The sequence below is a fragment of the Uloborus diversus genome, chromosome 3 (assembly GCF_026930045.1).
Source record: "Uloborus diversus isolate 005 chromosome 3, Udiv.v.3.1, whole genome shotgun sequence".
NCBI lineage: Eukaryota > Metazoa > Arthropoda > Arachnida > Araneae > Uloboridae > Uloborus > Uloborus diversus.
In genome coordinates, this window is record NC_072733.1 from 44021831 (window position 1) to 44045878 (window position 24048).

Genomic DNA, 24048 nt, shown 5'->3' on the forward strand with positions numbered 1-24048 from the left:
AAAAAGTCTGTTCTTTCTAATGGTTTTAACGAAAAGAAGATGCAAGGTGACAAACTTGAGCTATAGCGCTTTGAAAATAGGCTATTTTTCACTTGAACGGTTTTGATATCCACTTTGGATGTCAATATCTTTCAGAAAATAGATATTTAAGCTCTGCAACTGTAACCCATTAAAAACAAGTATTTTTACAATGGAATCACGAAGTATGAGCTTTTGAATAATTTTTGTTCGAATTTTATGACAAACTAAAATCCAGGAAAAATTTTCCCCGTCGTGCTTTTTCACAAGTTCACGTGCATGCTACACAAAATCTAACGAACTCAAATTCGCATAAATTCTTGAATATATTAACTGACAATTGTACTTTAAGCGACAAAAATTTCAGGCTTCCAGTGTAATAAAATTTTTTGTAAACTTAGTCTAAATATAGCAATTCGGCAAAAAAAATTGATCCGCCATTTTGGATCTCATTTTTGGGGGATCCTAGATCCTTAGGATTTTAATCTAGGAAGCTGAAAATTTGCATAGGTTAGTTTCAAAAGCATCTTTACACGTCTATAAAATGTCATCCAAATCGGAGATGGTCGAGTGGGGACGATATGAAAAATTAGGTCAGTTGACGTGGAATGACTCTATAGTCCGTTTAGTCTATCCTGAATGATGCACCTGTTCGAACCTGGGAAAAACGTTTCCCGTTTGGGATTTTTGTTTATTTATTATTCGTATTTGAGGTACATTTATTATGATAATGATACAGATTTAGATAGTAATTTATTAATGCTGAAAGTAGCTGAAATTATATAGGCACCTATTGAAAGAACGAATTAAATTGCAAAGCTATAAAAATTAGCGCGAGACGTACTTTGTTCTTTTCAGTTAAAAACCTTTTGAGGCTTTTGAAATTTAGAGTCTCGAGAAGAGTAAAGAAACCCTAAAAGTTTCTTAATCATGCAACAGGTAAGTGACAGTGTAAAGTGTAATTTATAATGCGTGTCATCATTTTATTTTGCTGATATGACTTGAATCGGCCGTTCCGTGAACTAAACCCGCATTTTTAGAAAGTGCTATGCGGCGCTTGAAAGCATGGATCACAGTGCGGTCGCTTAGATTGCTTTACTTGTATATGTCTGGGTTTATTGTTACATTAGTGACTTCTTTAATGAAAAATACTCTGAGATAAGTAAAAACTATAAGTTTATTGACATTCCAAAAACTATTTAAAATTATACTTGCACCTTCAAACAATGATCGACAGTTTGCAAATCGTTTTTATACCTCGCTATTGCCATTACAGTTTTAAAAACTAGCTCAAGTTTGTAAAGATGGGAGAAAAAATAAAGTTTCTGACAAAAAAAAGGGGTTAAATTCTCGATATGCTTGAACAACTATCAAGCGTCGACGGTAGCACAACACAAGTGGAGTGAATCTACCATACCTACAGTTAAAAAATTCAAACCAAAAGATCCCCGTAAAAGTCCAGAACTTAGTTTCAATATTGAAGCTTGCAGAGTATAATGTCTAAGCAAAGTAAATACTATGAAAATGTAAGTTGCTCTTGTATTGTGGATTAAAGAGATTTGGAAGAGAGGCTGTTGCTTCAAATAGCAACGTTATAAAAGAGAAGGCAAAGCAACCTTATTTAAAAATGTATTGGGTAACGATTTGATCCTGGAGCATAAATATCCATCATCCTCATTTTTTAACTCATAAATACTATTGCTTTGTCTACTTTACAGTAGTGTTATAGTGCAGCATTTTATTATTACTACATACTGTGCGTGCCGTGCTGTTTTAATTAAGTCTAATCATTCATTTTGTGCATCTCAAAATATTTCATGTAGTATAAAACAGCTTTTTTTATTTTTCAAATGCCGTAAAAGTTCAGTTCTTTATGTAAGAAACTGTAATGTACTTTAATCAATTGAAATGATTTTTTCGATCAATTTAATTAAGTCCCGTTTGGGCTACGTTTGACTATAAGATAACATATTACAAGCAAGAATCAAATGTCTCCATTTAAATGTCTCTCTTTTGAAAAATACGATAATTTCTGCATACTACATTTTATTCGACCAAAAGTTACTTCCATAATTTTTTTTTATTTTAATTTTAACTAAACGAGTGAAGTGTACCTAAGCCAATTAATAATTTTCAATCAGATGAATATTACTTTGAACAATCAGCTAGTAAATCATTTGTTTCTGTATAATGTTTTAAATTTAATGCAACTGCGTCAAAAGAGCTGCTAAAAATGTTTGGGTAGCTTCAAATGAGCAAGCAATTTAAAATGCTGCTTATAATGTATTTATCTTCTTTGATATCAGACTCAAAGTTGAAAATAATATTAAGAAAGTTAGTCTGATTTTCAGTATTTATAATAAAAATAATTATAATGTTTTGTAAATAATGTGCCTTTTTTCTTTTTTTTTATTAGTAGTCACATTTTGCCGAATAGAACTCCAACATTTGCCGAATAATGATATAATTGCCGAACAAGGAAATTTTTGTGAAGTCGCAGTGGCCTCCCGTGACCTCCCACCGGCGCGACCCAGTTAGCAGTCTTTCTTTATTCTAATGGTTTCAAAAAGAAAGACATTATAAAACTATTTTTGGAGCAAAAAGCTAGAAACGGCTTACAAATTAGTTGACGGATTATGAAATCTGCATGTCAGTCAACAAAAGATTAAAAAGTTGTCAACAGTCGCGTATCTAAATATATATGTTAAGTCGTGATAACGATAAAAATACGAAACAAAAGTTCCCTTCATCGGACCTAGTAACAGCAAGAAACATTCCCACGTGACTGATAACTGCTGAAATTAACTTTTGCAATGGCCGTATCTTGTTTACTTCGAATTCGTAACATTTGAAAATATATATCATGCTTGTCCGCAGCAGCCGAAACATTTCCTGACTGGCAGCGTTTCAATGACGCAAGTGCAACGGATAGCAGATCGTTTTGGTCTAAAGTAAGTAGGATAGTTTTTCCTGCACGCTGTAAAATTTCTTTATTTATCATTTTTATAGCCATGCTCTCTTTTCAATATCTAGGAAAATATTTGATCTAGGAAATATTTTTGAAAATGTGCCCCCAGTAGCAGATATTTTCATTTTTTTAGTAGTCAGCGATGGAGATTAAAAAACTCAAAAGCGGTCTGCAAGGTAGACCAGCATTAGATTACTCGTAACACACTACGAATCAGAAAAAAAGGAAGGCTTGAAACCAAAATGCTAAATAAAAAAAATAATAAGATTAAGACGAAGGTTAAAGATCTTCAAAATAAAATTTTTTTCCCATACTTACTTAGGCACAGGTAGCGGCGGAAGTAAGTGCTTTCGACTTCCTATCCACTGAGGACTCCTGTATATTTAGGCGCCTTTTTTTTGCTTCTTCTTCTTCTTATTATTATTATTTTTAAATTCACTTTGAACTGTGTTTCTCTGCTTTAAATTTAAGGAATTTGTGCGGAAAGTTAAAAAAAAAAAACAATAAAACATCCTTCCAATTCAGAAATAGTCTGCAAATCTTTTCAAAAATCTGCGACGGGAGTCTCAGCGTCGCGCTGTTCCTGCTACAGGGCATGTTTGTTTTTAAATTATATATATATATATATATATATATATATATATATATATATATATATATATATATATATATATATATATATATATATTAGGGTGGTCCTTATTTATATGGGAAAAAAAATTTTACAGAATTCAACAAGTGACGCCCCCTAGTTTTGTGACACTATGATAAAAAGCAACGTGTACAAAATTTGAACTCGATCGGTCAATAATAACACGTGCCCCTAGGCCGTTGAACTTTAACACTTTTGATAATTTTCCCCTCAAATCTTCCAGTTTTTACTTCCGACCCAGTGCATCGTTTCTACTAGGTTTGCAAAATATTCTTACAGTGAGGTAGCATTTAAATTAATACTTTTAATTACTTTATATCATCTAAAGATTTTACGTTGAATAAGAATGAAATAATGCTTTAGAAACTTTCCTTAATCGTACGCTTTTCTCAATGTATCTCGATAGTGTGTATTTTTTTCCGATAGTCTTGGACGGTCTGTAAAATATGTCTGATTGTTTTTGTGACTCATATTCGGTAAATTAGTTGCGAAATTCTTCGATTAATTGTGCTCCTCTTTCAGTTGTATCATTCTCAATTTTCAGTATTTTAACGATCTTTCTTCCATTTAAAGAGTTTTCTTCATTTTGCTGTGAATCAGGATCAAATAGAAAAATGTTTTTAGTATTTGTAACTTATCAAACAATTTTATTGACTCGTAATTGATTCTATGAAGAGGAAGATCTTTACCAAGAAAGTATTTTAAATCATCTACAGTTATCTGAAATTTGTTAAACAGTCATCAGATACGCCTTCCTTATCACAAGCATTTTTTGGACTAGTGTTTTCCTATCTTCAAAGTTAATTCCTTCATCCAATACGAACAAAGCTACTAGTTTATCCCTTAAATACCATAAGTGATTTATAAATTTTCCAATCACTGCTTCTGCTGCATGTTTGTCGTCATTTTGTACGCTGCTAGTTTTTCAGACATATTATATTATTCAAAGGAGCATCGATTGGGTTGCTGCGAAAAACCATATCTTCATACAGTATTTAATTGTTAAACAGCTTTGAAGGGCTTTTTTTTTTCATGTAAGGTCAATTTAAATTGTTTCCTAAATGTAAAAATTTTCAAACAAAAATTCCTTTTGCCACCTATGTGGCTCAGGAATAAGCTCCAGGTTGCCGAAAACATATCCCTGTAGGAGGAAATTCACTAGGAAATATTATTACAAGTTATGAGAATTATCTGTAATCTTTCTCAATTCCGCTTTTTACAAACAATAAATAATAGGTCATCAACTTCGTCTTTTAGAATTTGAGTGGTATGTGTACTTGATTGAAATGTTATAAGTTCTGAATGATGGAGATCTTTCCACAAAATTTTGAAGCGCTTAAATAATTAAATATCTGATCTAAAACTAAGAAAGGCAAAAACTTCTTCAAGGAGACACTCTGCAGTACGATTTCAAGTGCATGATGATGGCAATCCTAATGTAATATATCACCGTTCAGTTTTTGCTCTAAAAAATTGCATGCACAATTCATTGGTATTGCAAGTCATTGTATCAAACACTACAGCTAGAACAGTTAGTAATAAAGAGCTATCATAATAAGATATCATAAGCAACTGAAGAAATATGTAAGGAATTCCATGTAGCTGTTCAATATTAGGACCTGAAGCTATCACTGTGATCCTGTTGGAGTTCTTTTTTCAGTTCCATCTGGATGTAGCTTTGTATCCCAGTGAATAACTACAAAATTTAAATTCAGGAAATTTAATTTTACCTCTCGAAGATTTTCTCTTGCTCTCTTAAGGAATGTACCATTGATCACTAGGTCATTTGGATTCAAATTTACTGCATCTACATAGGCTGTAAATAAATGAACAACATCTTTATCCCTAATATGGCATTTGTCTAACCGTGATGAAAGGCGAGCAGATATCAATAGTTGTCAAGCGTTTTTGCATTGAGATAGATCAGCTGTAGAAAACAAAAGTTCAACAGTTTAGGATAGATATCCATTTCGGTTTCTAAATCTTGTGAATCGCAAGAATTTAATGATAATAAAGGACTATGTACTGAAGTGGAAGAAAATTAATTTAAAGTATAGATTTCCACATTGTCCTGATCTGGATATTTTTTTAAAACTTATATTTTAGCAATGGAAAATACAGTATATTTTTATGTTAGGATTAATCGAGGATTTTTCGAAATTTATAGCTTAAAAATAAAAATTGTATAAGCATTTAGGTATGTTTATAACTAAAGAAGAGCGAATTAAATTATAATTGCAATTACTTGTATTTATAGCATTGAAACCTTACGACTCTATTTGCCACACCTATTACATACACAGGGAAATTCGTAAATCAACACCCCCAAAGCCATGAGGAGGCAATTTGTTGCTGTCATTAATGGCCTAGGTCATTCATTAATGGCCTATAGAATCTCTTGGGTCCATCTTGGTGGGAAGAATCGTTCCCCTGCTGCTTGGTTCGAACTAGCGTAGAAGAGCGTACACTTGACCCAAGGCCATTGCTGTACATGTACCCTCTGTAACATGTTAAATTTTACAGAATGAAGGTGAGAGAATGGTCGGTCTGGAAGTAGCAGCACCTATTGTGGTTCAAAATTACTTTAAATATAAAAATGTTAGAATTATTTTTACATAAAAATTAGAAAATCCGGAATTTTTTCTTCGAAACTCAAAAAAGGGGGCCCTAGGGGCACGTGTTAATATTCATGGATTGGCTTAAAATTTTGCAGGGATCATTTATTTGTATAATGGAACAAATTGAGGGGGCGTCGCGTAAAATATCTGCAACTTCAAAAATAAGGACCACCCTAATATATATATATATATATATATATATATATATATATATATATTCCTCGTGTCCTATAATAACACTCTAGAGGTAGCTTTAAGATTGTCAGTAGCTCAAATTTTAATCATCGTGCTTGTATATTTCATAAGTGTAAATGTGGCTTTTCCACATTTTTTTTTTTGCTTATACAAGTACCGTGAAGTGGAGCTACTTGAACCCAAAATTTCATACCTTTTGCGAGTTTTGCACTGAATGCTTTGTTAAACCCATAATGCGAACTGATAACCTTGTTTTTACCACTTTTCAGACGTTCTGCTACCACCAAAAGCCTTTTTTAAATAACAATTTTAACTTTTTATATATCGTTTTCTATTTTTAAAAATTGGGTTCAAGTAACCCTACGCTGGGGCTACTTGGTCCCACTCAGTCAATACATTGGTAAAAACTGTAAAACAGGAGGTGGTATTAAGAAGGACCAATGATTTTGAAAAATAAACTTAAAACGTACATTCTAGTGAGCAAACTATTTATATAAATTGCAAATTATATTTATATGAATTAATATAAAATCAACGTACACATACAAACATATTTTTAGGCAAATATAATTTCTCAAGTAGAAACATAATCTAACTACAGCTAAAACCAATTGAAATGATCGTTATTTAAACATTAGAAAGAATGAAAACCCCTCAATTTAATGGCCTGGATAGATTTGTTTTCTCTGATATTATTTAATTCCTGCTCTTCCAATCTACTAAATACTAAAAGATACCCAGACTTGTTTTGTGAATGATCTTTTAATTTCCTTTTTAGAGTTGATATACTTAAGCCAAAATGGGCTGATGCCACTCTCTAAGACATTTGTCCGGAATTAGTTGAATGTGGACACAATTGTAATTTTTCCTCTTAATAATCCGCATTATTTCCCACTTCGAGGGATTCTCTTTTAGTTTCAAACCCTTTTTATCCCCAGATCTACCAAAAAAAAAAAAAAAAAAACGGGTATAAATAGTAATTAACCTCTTTATTTTAAAAGATTACAAAACATACTTAACATAACTTAGTGATGAAATGGTGGTTTGGGACTGTTTGAACGCTGGGTTCAAGTAGCCCCATTTTAAGACAACCAGTGCCAGTGGCGTACTGGGCCGCCGGGATACCGGGAAAATTCCCGGTGCGCCGGTCCCTTAGTGCGCTGGCGCCTCAGTCTTTTTTTTTAATGAATTTTGTACCGGATATTGCGGCGCCTGGTACCATAAGATTTATTGTACGAGTTGAATAAATGAGACAACATCATAAAACTACGTATCATCCCTTTTTAAATTCAAAGTTACCTCCATCCATCGGTTTAATCAGAACCGTTAATGCAAAATGCTTTTTTCAATCTACCTACCTTCACCCAAGGAATAAAATGGAATTAAAAAAAAGTAACATCAGAGGATTGTTTTTTAAATTTGAAGTATCAATTCGCGAATCTAACAATAAGCAACCATTCAGCGCCGACTTGAACTCGTTGAAACTATAAAACTTTCACCTAAAAGTTTTGAACAATGCCGTTGTTTCCAGATTTTTTTGAACCAAGGCGCCTATTTCGGCCATATAACTTTCGTACGGCGTCCATCTCTCTATAACTCTCTGACAAAGCCAGGGTTTTTAGTCCTGGGGGGAGGGGGGCTAAGGTCAAAATTTTTTATGTTGTCTTGATGACGCTTCCAACGAAGCAAAAGAAAGGCAAAAACTTCAGTTTCACTAAGTGCAGACGGGGAGTGAGGCTGCAGCCTCATACACATATAGCTCCTTTCCTAGATTCGTCACTGATACAACTAATCATAACTAACAGAGAAAAATTAATAAAACTGGTATGCCTTCATTGCACAGCCCTTGATTTTTATTCATGATTCAGAAGCGCTGCGAAATTTTTCAACAGTTCATAATTCTCTAATAGTGAAGATGAAAATTTCGTGGCATCGGCGCCCCCATGAAGACTTTAAGGCACTCTAATTTACTCCTCTCCCCCCCAGCAGATTGGGAAACAAAATTAGAGGTAGGAGCCATTCATTTTCAATAAGAGATTTTGTTCGTTTAAAATATTTTCTTTTAATTCATTATTAAATGTAGCGCATGATTACACAAAATTGTTATACGCGTGTATTATACTTCTCATTTTCAACTTATCACATTTAATAGCGTTAAATTTGAGCTTTTTCATAGGATCAGATTGTCCTTTTAGTCATTTCATTTGATACTTTTCACACTTCCACATACCTTTTCCCTTTCAGGTGCTATTTTTTTTTTAAAGGCGGCAAATATCACTACTACTCAATAAATTTTATTTTAAATTCAAAGCATGATCAGGGGCGTAACTAGGAGAGCAGAGGGACACCAACCCCCCTCCCTCCGAGCGCGAAATTGAAGATATGACTAAAAATATTTTTCCCAACTTTAAATGAAAAAGAAAAAAAAAATCAATCGAAAATTAATTTTGTCGACTAAAATCAGCGGCAACCACCGTTGGGGTACGAGAGATAACTCGCCGCCTTACCCCAGCATTATTAAAGATCGCCGAAATTTCCATTTAAAGTACTTCAATTTCGAAAACTTTCAGGGGATAGCACCTAGCCGACTCACATCATAAAAGATCGTTTAAAATTTAGCATATTGGACTTCAATTTCGGAAACTTACTAGAGGAGTCACCCTAACTTCAGCGAAATTATGATTCGAGAAATTATAATAAATTGTATATACAATTTCGTTTTAGCTCTTCAATTTCGAAAACTTTCCAGAAGAGAGTCCCCGAACACCACCCCGTCCTCTAAAGTTATCAAAGACAGAATTCAGTTATGCCATTTAAGACTTCAAATGCGAAAATTTTCCACAGAAAAGTTTTGAACCGCATGCCTTTCTCTAAGAGTCAGCAAAAATGGCCTACAAATATGATATTTGAACTTCAAATTTCGAAAGCTTCCGGGGACGAACCACCGTATTCAATTTATTAAAGTTGGTCTAATGCTTTGTAAAGACCTCAATTTTGAAACTTTTTCGAAGAAGCGCTCAGGGCCGTCGCCAATATCCACTAGTTTTTCAGAAATGCAGCCGCCAATTTCTGAAAGTGATTAAAAACAGAAAAAGAAAAATGAAGAAAACCTTCGCAATCCTTAAGAATTGAAATTGTAATAATCAATGAACTAAAGGAATAAAAGTGACAAAAAGTATTTTTTCTGCCAAATTTAAAAAGAAAATGACATTTTCTCATATTATTGGGAAACATCCAAGATCCTGCATTATAATTTACCTAACTGAACTCCGCCGAAATGTACGTTTCAAACATTTTTGATCGAAAAAAAATAGCGTATCGTTACAAACCTATTACGAGATTTAGTTCAATAAAAAATGAATAGATTAATAACATAATAGCATTATGTAGGCCGCTGTAATATGTTTTAAAAAGAAAACAAGTTAAATAAAATAAAAAAATTAGGGAACGAGATTTAAATAATATAATGAATTAATAATAAGTTCTCAGTGTTTGAATGTTTTAAAGTGAAGGTAAACTAAAACTTTATCTCGAGATTTAGGAGGCATGATGTTTAAATTAAAATAAAGTGGGGGAAAAAAAAAGACTCTAGAGGCAACAATCCAAGATGTGAAAAATTTTCTCTTTGGAAAAAGCCGCAAACTCTTGCATTTCAAATAAATAAAAATATCAGGCTGGAAATTTAAAATTTCATTTTCGAAAAACTAAAGCACTCAAATAGGTTTAGAAAAGAAAACTGGAGGAGCGTTTTCCACTACATTTTTACCAATATAAAAAGCTAAGTCCTGGTACATTTTCCGCATTGAATAGTTCTGAAAATGATTAAAACTTGCATTTTAAGGCATTTGATCACATTTCAACGTTCGAACATAGTTTAAAAGTGTTCATGACTTAAATTTGTCTGCCGTGCACTAATTTTCGTTCATCCACTTGGATTGCTCAGTAATTCTAATATATTATTGACATTTACTGCAGCACGACCGTACCGAAAATGAAGAGCGTAGGTACTTTTTTATAAATCATTTACACGAACAATAAATATTCAATTATATTGCAATCATGGAAAAATAAAATCGTTTTATAAACGTTCAAAATTTTAATCAAGAGCAACGTATTAATACGTACGTATATATGATTCGACATTTGAATATCCGTATAGAATATAAAAGAGCACAAGTCTTTCGATAAATTGAAAGCCAAAACAAATTCTAACGAGTTATTCATTCTTACTATTACTAGAGTGACGAAAAAAATTCAGTCATTCGCTTCAAGCAATAACGCCGAGGAAAGCTAGTTAACTTAGACACGATATAACAAATTAAAAAAAAAAATCGAGACGGAGAAGGAATTTCTTTTTTTTTTCGTGCTTTTTTGTTTTTGATATTCGCATCATCGTAATTAGAGTTTCCGCGCTAACAATAAATCTCTTAGCTAAAGATCCACAAGATCGCTGACAATACAAGCAAGTAAAACCACACATTCAAAATTAATTGTTGAAATAACTTTTCAAATATCATCTAATTTAAGCGTTTTGATTATTAAATGTTACATATCCGGAGCTGATAGCTATTTTTAGGTAAAATTTATGCATGATAGAAATAGCAAATGTACATAACGGCTAACTGAAGAATAAACGTACCTTTGAAACACTTTTAAATATGTTCGAAAGCCTTAAAAGCTACACTATGATCAAATGCCTGTACTTAAGCGAAATTTTGAAGAGTAAATCGCAGAAACTTATGAGTTTTAATTAAATTTCGTACTTTATTCAATGGGAAATTTTATGTGCGTAGTTAATCTTGCGTCCGCCATTGATTGTGGTTGAATGATGTCAGAGGAGAGAGCGCATGCGCCAATGTTTCACCCATGCATTTAGAAGGTTCGTCTTCACATTTATTAGCGTCATTCACCTTGATCACATTTCCTAGACTCCATTGCACCCTGAGGCTCCGTGCTTTCACCCCAGGGAGCCAAATATTTTGTCAAATTCACCCATAGTTTTGACAGTGTATCTCTTAGTTTTTGATTGCCAAAGGTAGTCGAGAAGCGTGTTTTTTAAATTTTGATTTTGAAAGAATTCCGAGGAAGAGTTCCCTAACCACATCGCCTACAGTCTCCAAAGATGGTCTTCAACTTCAAAAAGCTTCCAGGAGAGCATTCCACTCAAATATTCGAGAACCGCAACCCCCCCCCCCCCATCATCAAAAATCGTTTAAAATTTCGGTTTTAGGACTTAAAATTCTAAAAATTCCGGAAGTCCCTGAACCTCCGTTCCCCCTATTATCACCAAAAATAGTCGTTTTTTTGGCTTAAATTTCTAAAAATTCCAGAGCTTCCTGAACCTCCCTTCCCTTCTAATATCATCAAAGACGGTCTAAAAATATGGTCGTTTTTAGGGCTTCAATTCTGAAAAGGTTTCCGAGAGGAGCTCCCGAACTACCTAATACATCGTCGAAGGTAGACTGCAATTTTTTTTCTGGAATTTCAATTTTAGAAAATTTCCGACGGAAAGCCTCCGAACCTCTCTGCCCACTAATATTACCAATGATCGTCCAAAAACTGTGTTTTAGGAGATAATCTTGAAACCTTTCTTGGGGAACGATCCTATCACTCGCTCTAAATCGTCTTAAATTTTGTTTAAGGGTTTGTGTTTCGAAAGGGTTCGGAGGAGAGCTTCCGGGAACTCCTCTCCCTTACATCATCATTGAAAGTCAACAGAAATAAAGTTTTTAGAACTTCAAATTCGGAAAAAATTCCCGTCCTCTTAACATTACCAAAGATGGCCTACAATCGTGCTTTTAAGATTTCACTTGTGGAAAATTGCCGGTCCTTTTAACATTACTAAAGATAGCCTGCAGTAGCGTTTTTACGACGAAAAACGCGTTACGTTCGAAAAATTCCCGAGAGTGGGCCCTCGAAACTATCCTCCCCTAATATTACCGCAAATAGTCTAATTGCCTTTTTACCGCTTCAATTTCGGGGAAGCGCCAACCACCCTTTCTAAAATAATTGGATATAATCCACAATTGCGTTTTTAAAGTTTCAATTTCGAAAAAGGTCTGGGAGCATCATCGAACCTCTTCAGCCCCTAACATTACCAAAGATAATTTAGAGATAATCTTTAGATATCGCAGTTTTAGAATAATCTATAGAGATAATCTAAAACTGCGTTTTAGGGGCTACAATCTCGAAAAATTTAGCGGGGAGAGCCCCAGACCCCCCTTCCCCCTCTTTATTAAGATGGTTGTAGATAACACTTGAACTTTAACTTTTCGATCCCAAAAAAATGGACGAAGGAACACTCTCTACCCTCTTCTCCTTCAAACTCCTCTTTTTACTCGTTTCTTATTCATAAAAAACTCGTCCAAAGTTTAATTTTTAGAAGTTCTAACTTCGAAACCTCTCCTTCCCCTAAAACATCCCTCTTTCTAACATCACCGAAGGAAGTAAAAAAACTTTCTTTCATTTCGATAAAAGGGGGGGGGGGGGGGAGCGCAAAAGTTTTAGTTGTCTTGGGGCGTTGAAGATTATCTACTCCTCGGATAGGAAGTTCATCAAGTTTAATTTTTTAGTTCAACTTGGTGAATGGGAGGGGGTTGGGGTGTGAAAATAGAACAAGGCGCCGGTCAAGTGTTTTTCCCGGTATACATTTTTGACCCAGTACGCCACTGACCGGTGCACTTTTACTAACTTATATTAGTTACTGTGTTAATTACATAGCTGTAACCTCAAAACACTGTTATTTTACTAAGAAATATAATGCAAACATGAAGCGATCCTGACCTTGATGACATCAGATGTTTCCGTGAACTTACGTGTGAAAGTTTGCAGACACAAAAAACAACTGTTTAGACAACTTGCAATCATAACCTCAATCAGAAAAAGGCGGGAATAGCAGAAACTTTGTTTCATGCTCCAGCCTCTACCTAGTGCAGCTACCTGTCATGGATTAAGTATTTTAAGTCTATACATTGAGTTATGTAGGACCAGGACGGATTTGAAAACTTTTTTCTCGTGGGTTCAAATAGCCCCACATAACGGTACTTCATATTGCAGCCACAATAATAAAGCTCCTCATCTCTCTCTTCTTAACCACGCATGTTTACCCAAATGCTTAGCTAAACGGATACCAGACATCCGTATTACATCCGGAAGGTTCGGATTTCACACCCTCTTTCGGAGAAATGTCCAAATTACAGCTGATAGTTTTAAAATTATGTTATTTTTTGCTAAGTTGAGAAACTTAACTCTGCGTAATGATGCAGACACAAGGAGGGTTTCAAATGAAAAGCTATATAAAAATAGCTAAAAAATAATGATAATAATAATATTAGAAAAAAACAAAAACAAAAATAGCTTGACATCTGCACACTTTTCTGGGTAGCTACATTAAATAAAACATTTAAGGTTAAGAAAATGGTATTGATAGAATGTAGAGGAAAATCAAAACTTCATTTTAACCTAGAAAAACATCGAACGCCTTCAAGAAATTATAATTTATCTTTCTGTTATTTCCTTTGGTAATTTAAGAGAGATATTACATTTTTGAAAACCCAAAAAACCAGAATAATCATTAGTAATATTATAATATTATCAACAGATAAATAAGCTATTGAATGCACTATTTAGCATTAGCAGTACGTGATTGAAAATTCAGTTTAAATACATCCTCATTAAAATCAATGTCGATTAATTGTTTAATTTCAAATCTTGATATTCTATTCTTTTCTTTTTTTTTACTTTGCATGATTCTAAAATGCTTACTTTATCGTGAGGAATGTTGGTGGTACATTAGAACATTGTCCCCCTGTCAACGTGTTCCACTGTGTCCCTAAAGCAGCAGCATTTTTATATGAAGAGTCAAAAATTGCAAAATTTATTAACAACATGAAGAACATTGCATGCCTGAAACTAGAAAAGTTTTCTTTTTTTTTAAAAAAAGAAATTGATTAATTGATATCAATTATTGAATAAGAATCTATAAAGCTTTCCTTTGGAGAGAAAGCAACTGAACTAGAAGCGGAAATATCACAATTTATTTTGTAATAGGTAGGGTCAGTGAGAGCGCACAAGTGGAATAGAATTACTTCGCGAAGATGCGTTGATAGTGATATTTCGCTGGAGGATGAGTACAATTAGAGACCTGTTCCAAAGTACATTTCAGGAGTCTTCTTCACCTTCGATTCTTATAATAACATTTTTTGAGGAAGATGTATTATTAATTATTAATTGTTGAAAAGCGATAGCTTTGTGCCAGGTAAATTAGATAAAAGTGGAAAAACGTTTAAAAGCACAAAAAGGATAAAAAGTTTTTAAAACCGCAGACATGTTTCGGAGGCAATAGCCTCCTTCCTCAGTGCGAAATGAACAAATGGATGAATCAAGGTCAAGGGAGAGTTTAAATGCGTAACCGGAAAAACATTGACCAATCAGCTATCAGCGAGTGCTGAGGCAAAATATGACGTATTCTTACATGTAAGATTGAATAAGATTGGAGAAAAATGCGGAATAGCAAAAGACTCATTGCAAAGATTATTTAAGTTTTTATGAATGTAAAAGGATTCCAGAAAATCTAATTCACCTACTGTTCTAGGTCTGCAACAATGTGTCCCAACAATGTTTAGCAACAATGTTTAGCAATTGAAGATTTGTAATTGTTATTAATTGTTATTAATCTCAATTTATGAAGACATCCAGTAGCAATCTTCTGGAAAACTTTTCGCTTGTAATATAAACTTTCGCTTATAAAAGACTATTTTATAAGGATACATCTAGAGATAATCATTTCGTCAAAAGAAACAAAAAAAAAAAAGAATTTTAATATTTTCTTACTTGTTTAATCAGTAGAATTAAAGTATAAAATTATATCGTGCTGTCATGTATCTACATCTGCAGGAATTAAGAATTAATTAAAAACCGGAGGAGGGGGAGAAAAATGAAGGTGCCCCAGATCCAGAGAATGGTAGGAGGCCTCTTTCTCCTACCATTTTTTTTTTTATAATTTTGAATGTGCTGACATTTTTTAGAGGCAGCTGCAACATCTACAAACGTCTTGAAGATCCTGTCATACGGTTTGATTAGGCTAAAATGACAGTAAGGGAGACTGAGGATACTTTATCCTTGGGGATACATGATCCCATAGCCAAAAAAGTACCAAAATCATTAAAAAAAGAGATTTGAAACTTGAGAATTATGTTAAAGTTATACTTGTACATAAAATCTGGCAACACTTTGTTTTTTTCAGTCATTTCGTTTTAGCTCCAGAAATGATTGTCTGAATGTGTCAAGGGAAACTTTTTTTTAGGAAAGCATTCTGAAGTTTACATTATCCAATATATACAACTTAAAAACAATACTAAAAGTAATGTTAAAGTATAGACAGTATTTTATAATTGAGATATATTTTTAATAAATTGCCACTGGTTGTTAATAATATAATAAGTACGTCTGTAAAAATCGAATATTAGGGATACTTGATTCCTTCGTTTAGAGGGATACATGATCCCAAGGATCAAGTTTCCATATGACAATACGAGTACAATTTTTTTTTTTTTTTTTTTTTTTCAAGGTCCGATCGATCGCGAAATGAAAACCACTATGAAAATGAAAAATCTTTTATTTGGAATATGTACATACACCTTCCAACTGCTTCTCGACGTAGTCGCCGTTCCGATTGAGACATCTGTCGTAGCGAAGTACCAATTTTTCGATACCCTCTTCATAGAAGGCAGCCGCCTAAGCTTTCAGCTAATTCTGTACGCTGATCTGCAGCTCGGAGTCGGAGCCAAACATCTGTCCTCCTAGCCAGCGTTTCATGAGACCAAAGAGATGGTAATCGGAAGACGCGCCAAGTCAGGGCTGTATGGAGGATGGTCAAACACTGTCCAGCGAAACTGCGACAGGAGATTTTTTTGTTAAAGCAGCAGTGTGTGGGTGCGTATTGTCGTGCAGAATGACAATGCCTGATGACAACATTCCTCTACGTTTGTTCTGAATTGCTCTTCCTTCAGCATTCAGAAATCGAATTACAGTACGCACTTTGCACTTTGCGGGAGACGCAATTGTTCGAGGCATGTTTCCTCGTTCACTGCGTGCTCCGAAATAATCGCAGCGACCTGATGCACTGCACAATCTTACTTGAGAGACTACGGAACAAATCTACGCACAGCATCATGGGCTAGACTTTCTGGTTTTCCCTCCGCGATCGATCGGACCTAGAAAAAAAAAAAAAAAACCTCGTATAAACGCAATGAAAACAATATAACAGTTGTTTACTTATTTGACATTAACGTTAAACATTCGAAATCATGTTAACATAATAAAGTTTATCATGGTATGAGTGATTCATTTACATAATCACTGCAGTGAATATGCTAAACAATAAAAATATCAGTTCGCACTTGCAACCCACATAACACCTCAAACATCTAAACATAAACTAACTTTACTGATGAGTTATGTTTTGATCAACCAAATGTGCTTGAACAAGTTGAAATAGATGTCAAATCCTTGTTTGAATGGAAAAAAAAAGTAATTTTGCTATCGTTAGATTTATATCAAAAAAGTTAGTTGCGCATTATGTAGACCCATTAGCGGATAGAATGCTAAGGTTGGATTTCTAGAGTTTGAAATAAGTTTTCTAAAGCGAAACGGTAACATGCTTAATCAATCTACAGTGACTCCCAAAAGTGTTCGTACACTTACGATTTTCAATGAAATACTCCATTATCCACTCGTTAAATTAATATTTTGGAATGGGTGTTGAATTATAAGATCTATGATCTATTTTCAACAAAACTACATGAAAATTTTTAATAGCATAATAAAATTTGATTCTTAAGAAATCAATAATCACAAAGTGCCAGAAACTTGATCTCACAAAAGTCTTCGTACACTTTGAAAAAATGTCAAAAAATTAGTAAGTAATCTAATTTTTTACTAAGTTATTATTTAGTAGAATATCATGCAGTATCAATAACAGTTTTTAAACGCCTGGGAATAGATTTCATTGTTTTTTCTTTCTTTTTTGTGCAATTTCTGAGTGTTCAGCCGCGCTTCGAGTCTTCTGTTTCTAGTTCGCTTTTCGTTTCTATGGTGTATTTTCGTAATCTAGCCACCAGATATTTTCAACTATGTTCCATTAAGCTTAAATCTAGCGATTGAGGAGATATTTCTAAGCTTAAGAACAATATTTGGGGCACCAAACGCAAACGTGTGCTTCTTGCCGTTATCTTGATAAAAAACAAAGTTGTTTCCGATTACCAAATTTTTGGGAAAATAGTTTAAAATTGTTTTTTAAAATATTTAAATGAACATCATGATTCATTATTTCATCAAAAATTTCGAAACTTACAAGTCCTGATGCTGATATGCACCCTCACACAAGAACACCTTCACCGTTCTGATTAACTGATCCCAAATAAGTTCTTAAGATTTAATGCCTCATTTTTTCTTATATTTACAATTATTCACCAATTTAACCCAAATTTATTTTCATCTATAAGTAAGACGTTTTTCCAAAACGTTTTGAGCTTATTTATCATTGATTTTACAACGGAAAGCGTAAGCTTTCTGTTTTTCGCACGAACAAGAAAATTTCTGCGGGAAGAGGTCCCATTTAATACAGTTAATCAGAACTTGGTGAATAATTCCAGGGGAAAATTTAACGTAATATGTTTCATTCAGTTTTGCAGACGCTTTTTCAGCACTCAAATGTGTAATTTTCATAATTTTCTTAACTGTAAATCTCTGACCCAGCTTTGTTAGCTTTGCCAGTTGACCTTTTCTTACCTTGTTTTCTATCCGATTCTTGTCTTTAAAGCATTTTATCAAGTACTTTGCTATAGAATGGTATAAGTTAACTAATTTAGCGACATTTCAAACCAATTTACGGCTATTGTGAGGGGAAAAATCAAATTTCGAATCGTGTTTGTTGTTTTTTTACGCATATTTGCCATCTTAAAATAATAAGCAGAATATTAGGGAATATATAAACAAAAAATAAAGCGAAATGACTTTACAGTGTCATCATAATGCAAAAATTATAAAAAAACGACAGATGATAATTTTAATCATGAATTTATTCGAAAATATTTCAGTGTACGATGACTTTTGTGGCGTATTTTTTCTCTGTCTTTTCGTTTTTTGAGAAATTTAAAAAATAAAATCTGGCAATATTTAAAAAAAAAACTTCTTGGCTTTATTCAGAATGGCATAGGAGTGGTGTGAAAAAAAAATTGGACTTAATATTCGAATTCAGTTTTGCGTTATTTTGGTTTTACTACAAAATTTCAAGGTGTACGAACACTTTTGGCAGCCACTGTATTTTTCTTGAAAAATTGACAAAAGTGTAGTAAATGAGAATGAATGTTAAGTTACACACATCCAGATGGGTTGGGCTGAATTTTTAAGAACTACAGCAAACGAATTGTTCGCATTTGACTTTTCAGGTTTTGAAAATATATGCTAGGCTTTCTATTCTTTTCTATAAGTATGCTGATGCTTACATTTCCCTCTTTTCCCCTTTTTAAAAATTAATTCATTTGATAAAACTCTTAATTTTACTATTGCAAGACAAGAAGCAAATATGTTGATTTTTGTCCTTGTCCTCGTTTTTCTTTTTTTATTTGTTGTAATTTGAGTTTCATTTCGCTACTTTAAAAAAAATTATTAGTTTTATTTTTTAAATATATTGTTCACAACTGTATTAGAAAATGAGTTGTTGATCAAAAGCCTCATATGTTCATTTAAGTTGTATACATTTTTTTTACAAATGTCCTAGTGGAATTTAAAACAATGTTATTTTGTGTTCACTTTATTACAATTTAATTAAAAAAATAGAACTAGTGTTATTTTTTAGAAACATTATGTAGAAAACAAAAATCCATAAATAAAGCTGATCTAACGAAAGGTTTATGTATTTTCTCAGTGGGATCAAGTACCCCCCATGAAGAGATCGTGTGTCCCTTGATGTGGGGATGCATGATCCCTTTATAAAGTTATTGAAAAAAATTATTTTACCAAAACTATCTGCTTAATTTCAACTTAAAAAATACGGTCAGATAGAGAAAAAAAAAATATCTTTCTTCATGTACTTTTTTTCTGAAAAAAAAAAAAAAAAAAAAAACAGCTAATTTGCAGCCAAGAAAGAAATTGAAAACTAAAGTGAGGATCAAGTATCCCCAGTCTCCCCTATTTATGCAAAATGTATTATTCTTTTTTTTTTCTTTTTTTTTTTATAGAAATGCATAGTTTTATGAAACTCACAGCTATTTTAATTTTTGGTGCTCTAAAAATAGGCTATGGATGTGTTTTTGCTTTCGCCATATGAGAATCAGTTTGAGGATTAAAAGAAGTAGTGGCCACAGGCTTACTATTTTCAGAGTAATTCATGCAAGCGTAAACTGCGCTGACTGTGTCTACCTACTGTTAAATTATGTATCACAATTAAAAAATTCTAATGCCACACAATTCCTCATAATCTTATTTATCTTATTATTTATATTTACTTGATTGTTCATTTATTTACTTTTGTGAGTTATTAGTACTTAAAACAAAATTTACTATAAAATGTGCTGAAATACAATTACAATGTAAGCAATTTACCTCATGTTGAGTTTAAAATAACGAGAAAGAATGATTTTGTAGTAAGTAAATACATATCAGATAAAATACACAACAGTGAAAGTTTTACCATGCATAGCAACCTTTGAAATAGTGAAGAAATATTTTCTACCCTATCTTGCTGAGTTATGTTATCTTCTCTACCATATCATCATAATTTTTTTTAACAAATGTCGTAAAAATAATACTTGTCTGAAACGCATAATAAAATATTCAAACATTGATTATTTGTAATCAGTAAAAAAGAAAAGAAAAAGTAAATGTTGTATAAAGATTATTTTATTAAATAGTCTTCATGTGCTAAGGGTCACAAAGGGTAAATCAATACATTAATAAGCTGAAATTTAAATTTTCGAAGATTTAGTACTTCGTAACACAGAATTTAACTAATAAGAGTAAAAATACATAGTCAATAGATTAATTAGAAGTTAATTTACTTACTGAATAAAAACTGACAATCGACAAACTTTGTAAAATGATCAAGAAAAATCCATAACACAGCAATAATTTATGTCATGATAATTCAAAATTTTCTCATTATACTATTCAAAAATTGATATTAATAACGCAATATATACACTATATACTATATATATATATATATATATATATATATATATATATATATATATATATATATATATATATATATATATATATATATATATACTGCATAAATATAAATGAATAAATAAGTTTTAATAAAAAGCTTAACTTTTAGAAATGAAAATACATAAAAAATTTAAACTTTAACATTTTTTCCTGAAAGTAAAAATGAAAATGATAAATAAATACATGTAAAAAGACATAAATTTGCTAAAAATCGAAAAGGAATCATTCCACGTTATAACATTCAAATTATATAGTCGTCTGTGCCGTCATGTCTCTGATTTTGTCCATTATTTTGTTACAAATAGATATCTATGAGATAAGCTCAAATTATTTTTTTAGATTTTTTGATTAAAAAATACGCTTTTGAGATTTTTTTTTAATTTCGGTTTTTTATCATTGTTCAGAGTCTTCTTTCTGCTTTCTGATATGAATTAAGAAGAATCTCAGTAATTTTTTTTTTTATTTTTTAACGAGTTAAGTTGAATTGGGCATCAATTTCAGTCTAATATTTTCACTTTCAATATAAACATCAGAACGTATTCTGTGAATAGTGGGGTGTTGCTACTCCTTATTTAAAGTCAGTTTTTATGATTTTTCAATTGGGAGATTTAATATGTCATATCTCCAGAGTGCCAACTAATATATGCCTCAATTTTTTTCCTGTAGTATATTTAAATCATTATCTTGCAATGGAACAAAAAAAAAAAAAAAAAAAAAAAAAAAATAGAAGGGAGTTTTTTGTTGTTTTGAAATAAAAAATTAAAGTTTGTTTTTCAGAAAATTTACTTTAAATACAAGTTTTCTGTAACTTTTGGAACTTAAAAAAGCCCTAACACTCTTCAGATGAATTAATACTGTAATGTCAAAGAATATAAATTGATTTGTATTAATCGTAAATCGTTAAAAAAGTGTTCACTTTGGAAAAGAATAGTTCAAAAGCCTCCGTTTTAGACTTGACAAAAAAAAAAAAAAAAAAAAAAAAAAAAAAAAAAAACTTTTGACTGAAAATATACAAAGTATTAATAATAATAATAATAACACGAATAGTTAGAAAAAAGAAACATTTCTAATGGCCTTATTTTGCATTTTTTCCGCATTAAAACCAGAAAAATTAAATAATAAAAAATATTGAATACTATTGAAAAGCTTTCACAACGTGAACTTGTTTGGATTGCGTAACATCTGACAATGATACTATACTCTTACATTAGTAATATAGTCCAACTCTAGATTTCTCTAAGGAAGATTATTTTTGCAAATTAAAGCATAGGGGAAACCCGGCTAAAGTGGATACCCCGGGCAAAGCGAATTTTGCTTATAACTCCCAAATAATTAGTTGGCTGGCAGCTGCGTTGTCATAGCAACGGTCGCCTGTTGCCCTGCTCCGTGTGCGGCAAACACGTCGAGCCGAGTTCGCTTCACGCGGCGCCAGTGACCGAACAGAGTATGTTTTGGAGAAAACAATATTAGTTTACAGAGGTTAGAGCTTCATTTATAACTGTAATACTATTTGTGACATGTTCTTTGCTTTGAGTAGGATTTGATGTACTACTATGTAGCTTTCAACTAACAGTAGACGACGAGTTTAGTTGCTCTGCTTTTTAAGTAATTTTTTGTAACCTCAAAAATGTACCAGAAGGGCAAAGTGGATACTATATTCACTATGCCCGGTCATGACAGGTCACTTCATCCGCACCTGGAAGTCTTTCAGTTTTAAGATCTCAAGACAAGGCTACAGTTGAAGAGCGTCCTTATTTTCAAACGGGGTCTGAAACAACAAAAGAAATCTAAGGCAATGATGTTCCCCAAGCAGCACAAAGGAGTTCAAAGCTCGTTCTATAACACGTTCAGAGCACACAAGCCGACACGTTCAAATTACGTTCTCTCAGAACGGTCTAAAAAGCGTCTATGTGTCTCGTCGATCGATGTCGTACAGCACGTCGAAATATGGTGTTGTACCACCACTTTTGCACCAATTTTGAACGTGGAATATTACGTTATGTTAAAGTGGTAGGATGACGTTTCATTTAGGTGTTAGCAAAGCAATACTGAAAATTCTGCTTTCACAGGTAAAAAAAAAATTCGAAAAAAATAATTGTGTACCTCATAAGGGGGTTTTCCATCGACAAATTCAGTTTTCGTCAGATCTCTGCCGAATTTCGTGCTGAAGTCTTTTGATGATCGAAAATTCCTCATAGAAAGACCCCCCCCTCCCTTCAAAGAACACCACAATGAGGATTTTTCTTTACAAAAAAAATCCAGTTTATGTGGGATGTTTGACAAACTTGGCACAGTCAATTTTGTTAAATCATTTGATGGTCGAGAAGTGTCATAGGGGAGTCTTCGCCCCCTTTCTATGGTGTGCAAATGCTCACATTCAGGACTTTTCCTTTTACAAATTGTGTTTACCAAATCTGACCCGTAGATACTTTGATGCTCAAGAATTCCCTTGAGGTTTTCGCTCCCTGCCGATGGGAAACGATGTATAGAAGGTTTTTCCTTGTACACATTTTGCAAAATTTGGCTCATAGGTCTTTTGATGCTTAATAATTCACATAGAGGCTTTCGCCCCTCTCTATAGGGGCGAAACTCTCCATAGAGGGTTTTCCTTCTTACAAAAATCTAGTTTACACTGGGCCTTTGATAGAATTTGCACATAGCTTTCTTTGATTCTGAAAAATCCACATAGGGGAGTTTTCGCCTCCCTATGGGGGTGGAAATTCCCCCAAAGAAGATTCGCCCTTATGCAAAATTCAGTTTATGTTGGATCGTTTAAGAGATCCTTTGATGTTCAGGAATTCACATAGGGGAGTTTTCTCCCCACTCTGAGGGAAGAAAAACCCCATTAAGAGTTTTTCTTTTAACAAATCGAGTTATGATCTTTGCCAAATTTGGCACACAGTTCCTTTGATGCGCAAAAATTTACAAAGCGGGGGGGGGGGGGGGGGAAGGAGTTTGGCCTCTCTTCATAAAGGGTTTTTCCTCTGACAATTCTAGTTTACAACGGATCTTTTCCAAATTTAGTACAGAAGTGTTTTGATGCTCGAAAACTCAAGTAGAGGAGTTTTCGCTTCTCTAGTAAAATGCAAAAATATCTTATACAAAAATCCAAGTAATATCAAAGCTTAGCCAAATTTAGCCCACATAAATTTAACGTTTTGCAAAATTTTGGCACATTGAGAGGAGACAAGGTCCTTCGATTCCTCCCGTAAATACTACCTTGAATTATAATACTCAGAGTTTTTGCACTTTTTCCTAAAAGTAGTTTTTTTTTTAACCTTTTTTTTACAATATCTGTTAAATGTGTACAGTTTTTGTAAATTAGGGTTTTATATTTTCTGTTCTGCAGACTAAATAATAAC

At 32.9% G+C, this 24048-nt stretch overlaps 1 protein-coding gene across 1 annotated transcript in view; it reads left to right on the plus strand.

Annotated features, from left to right (window-relative positions):
• Positions 1-2894: 2894 nt before the first annotated feature.
• The window catches only part of LOC129218464 (sulfotransferase 1C4-like), a 50295-nt gene continuing 29141 nt past the window's right edge, over positions 2895-24048 (plus strand). The window contains exon 1 of the mRNA XM_054852743.1: positions 2895-2969. The gene's annotated coding sequence lies outside the window, so the exon portion shown is untranslated. The remainder of the gene's footprint in view (positions 2970-24048) is intronic.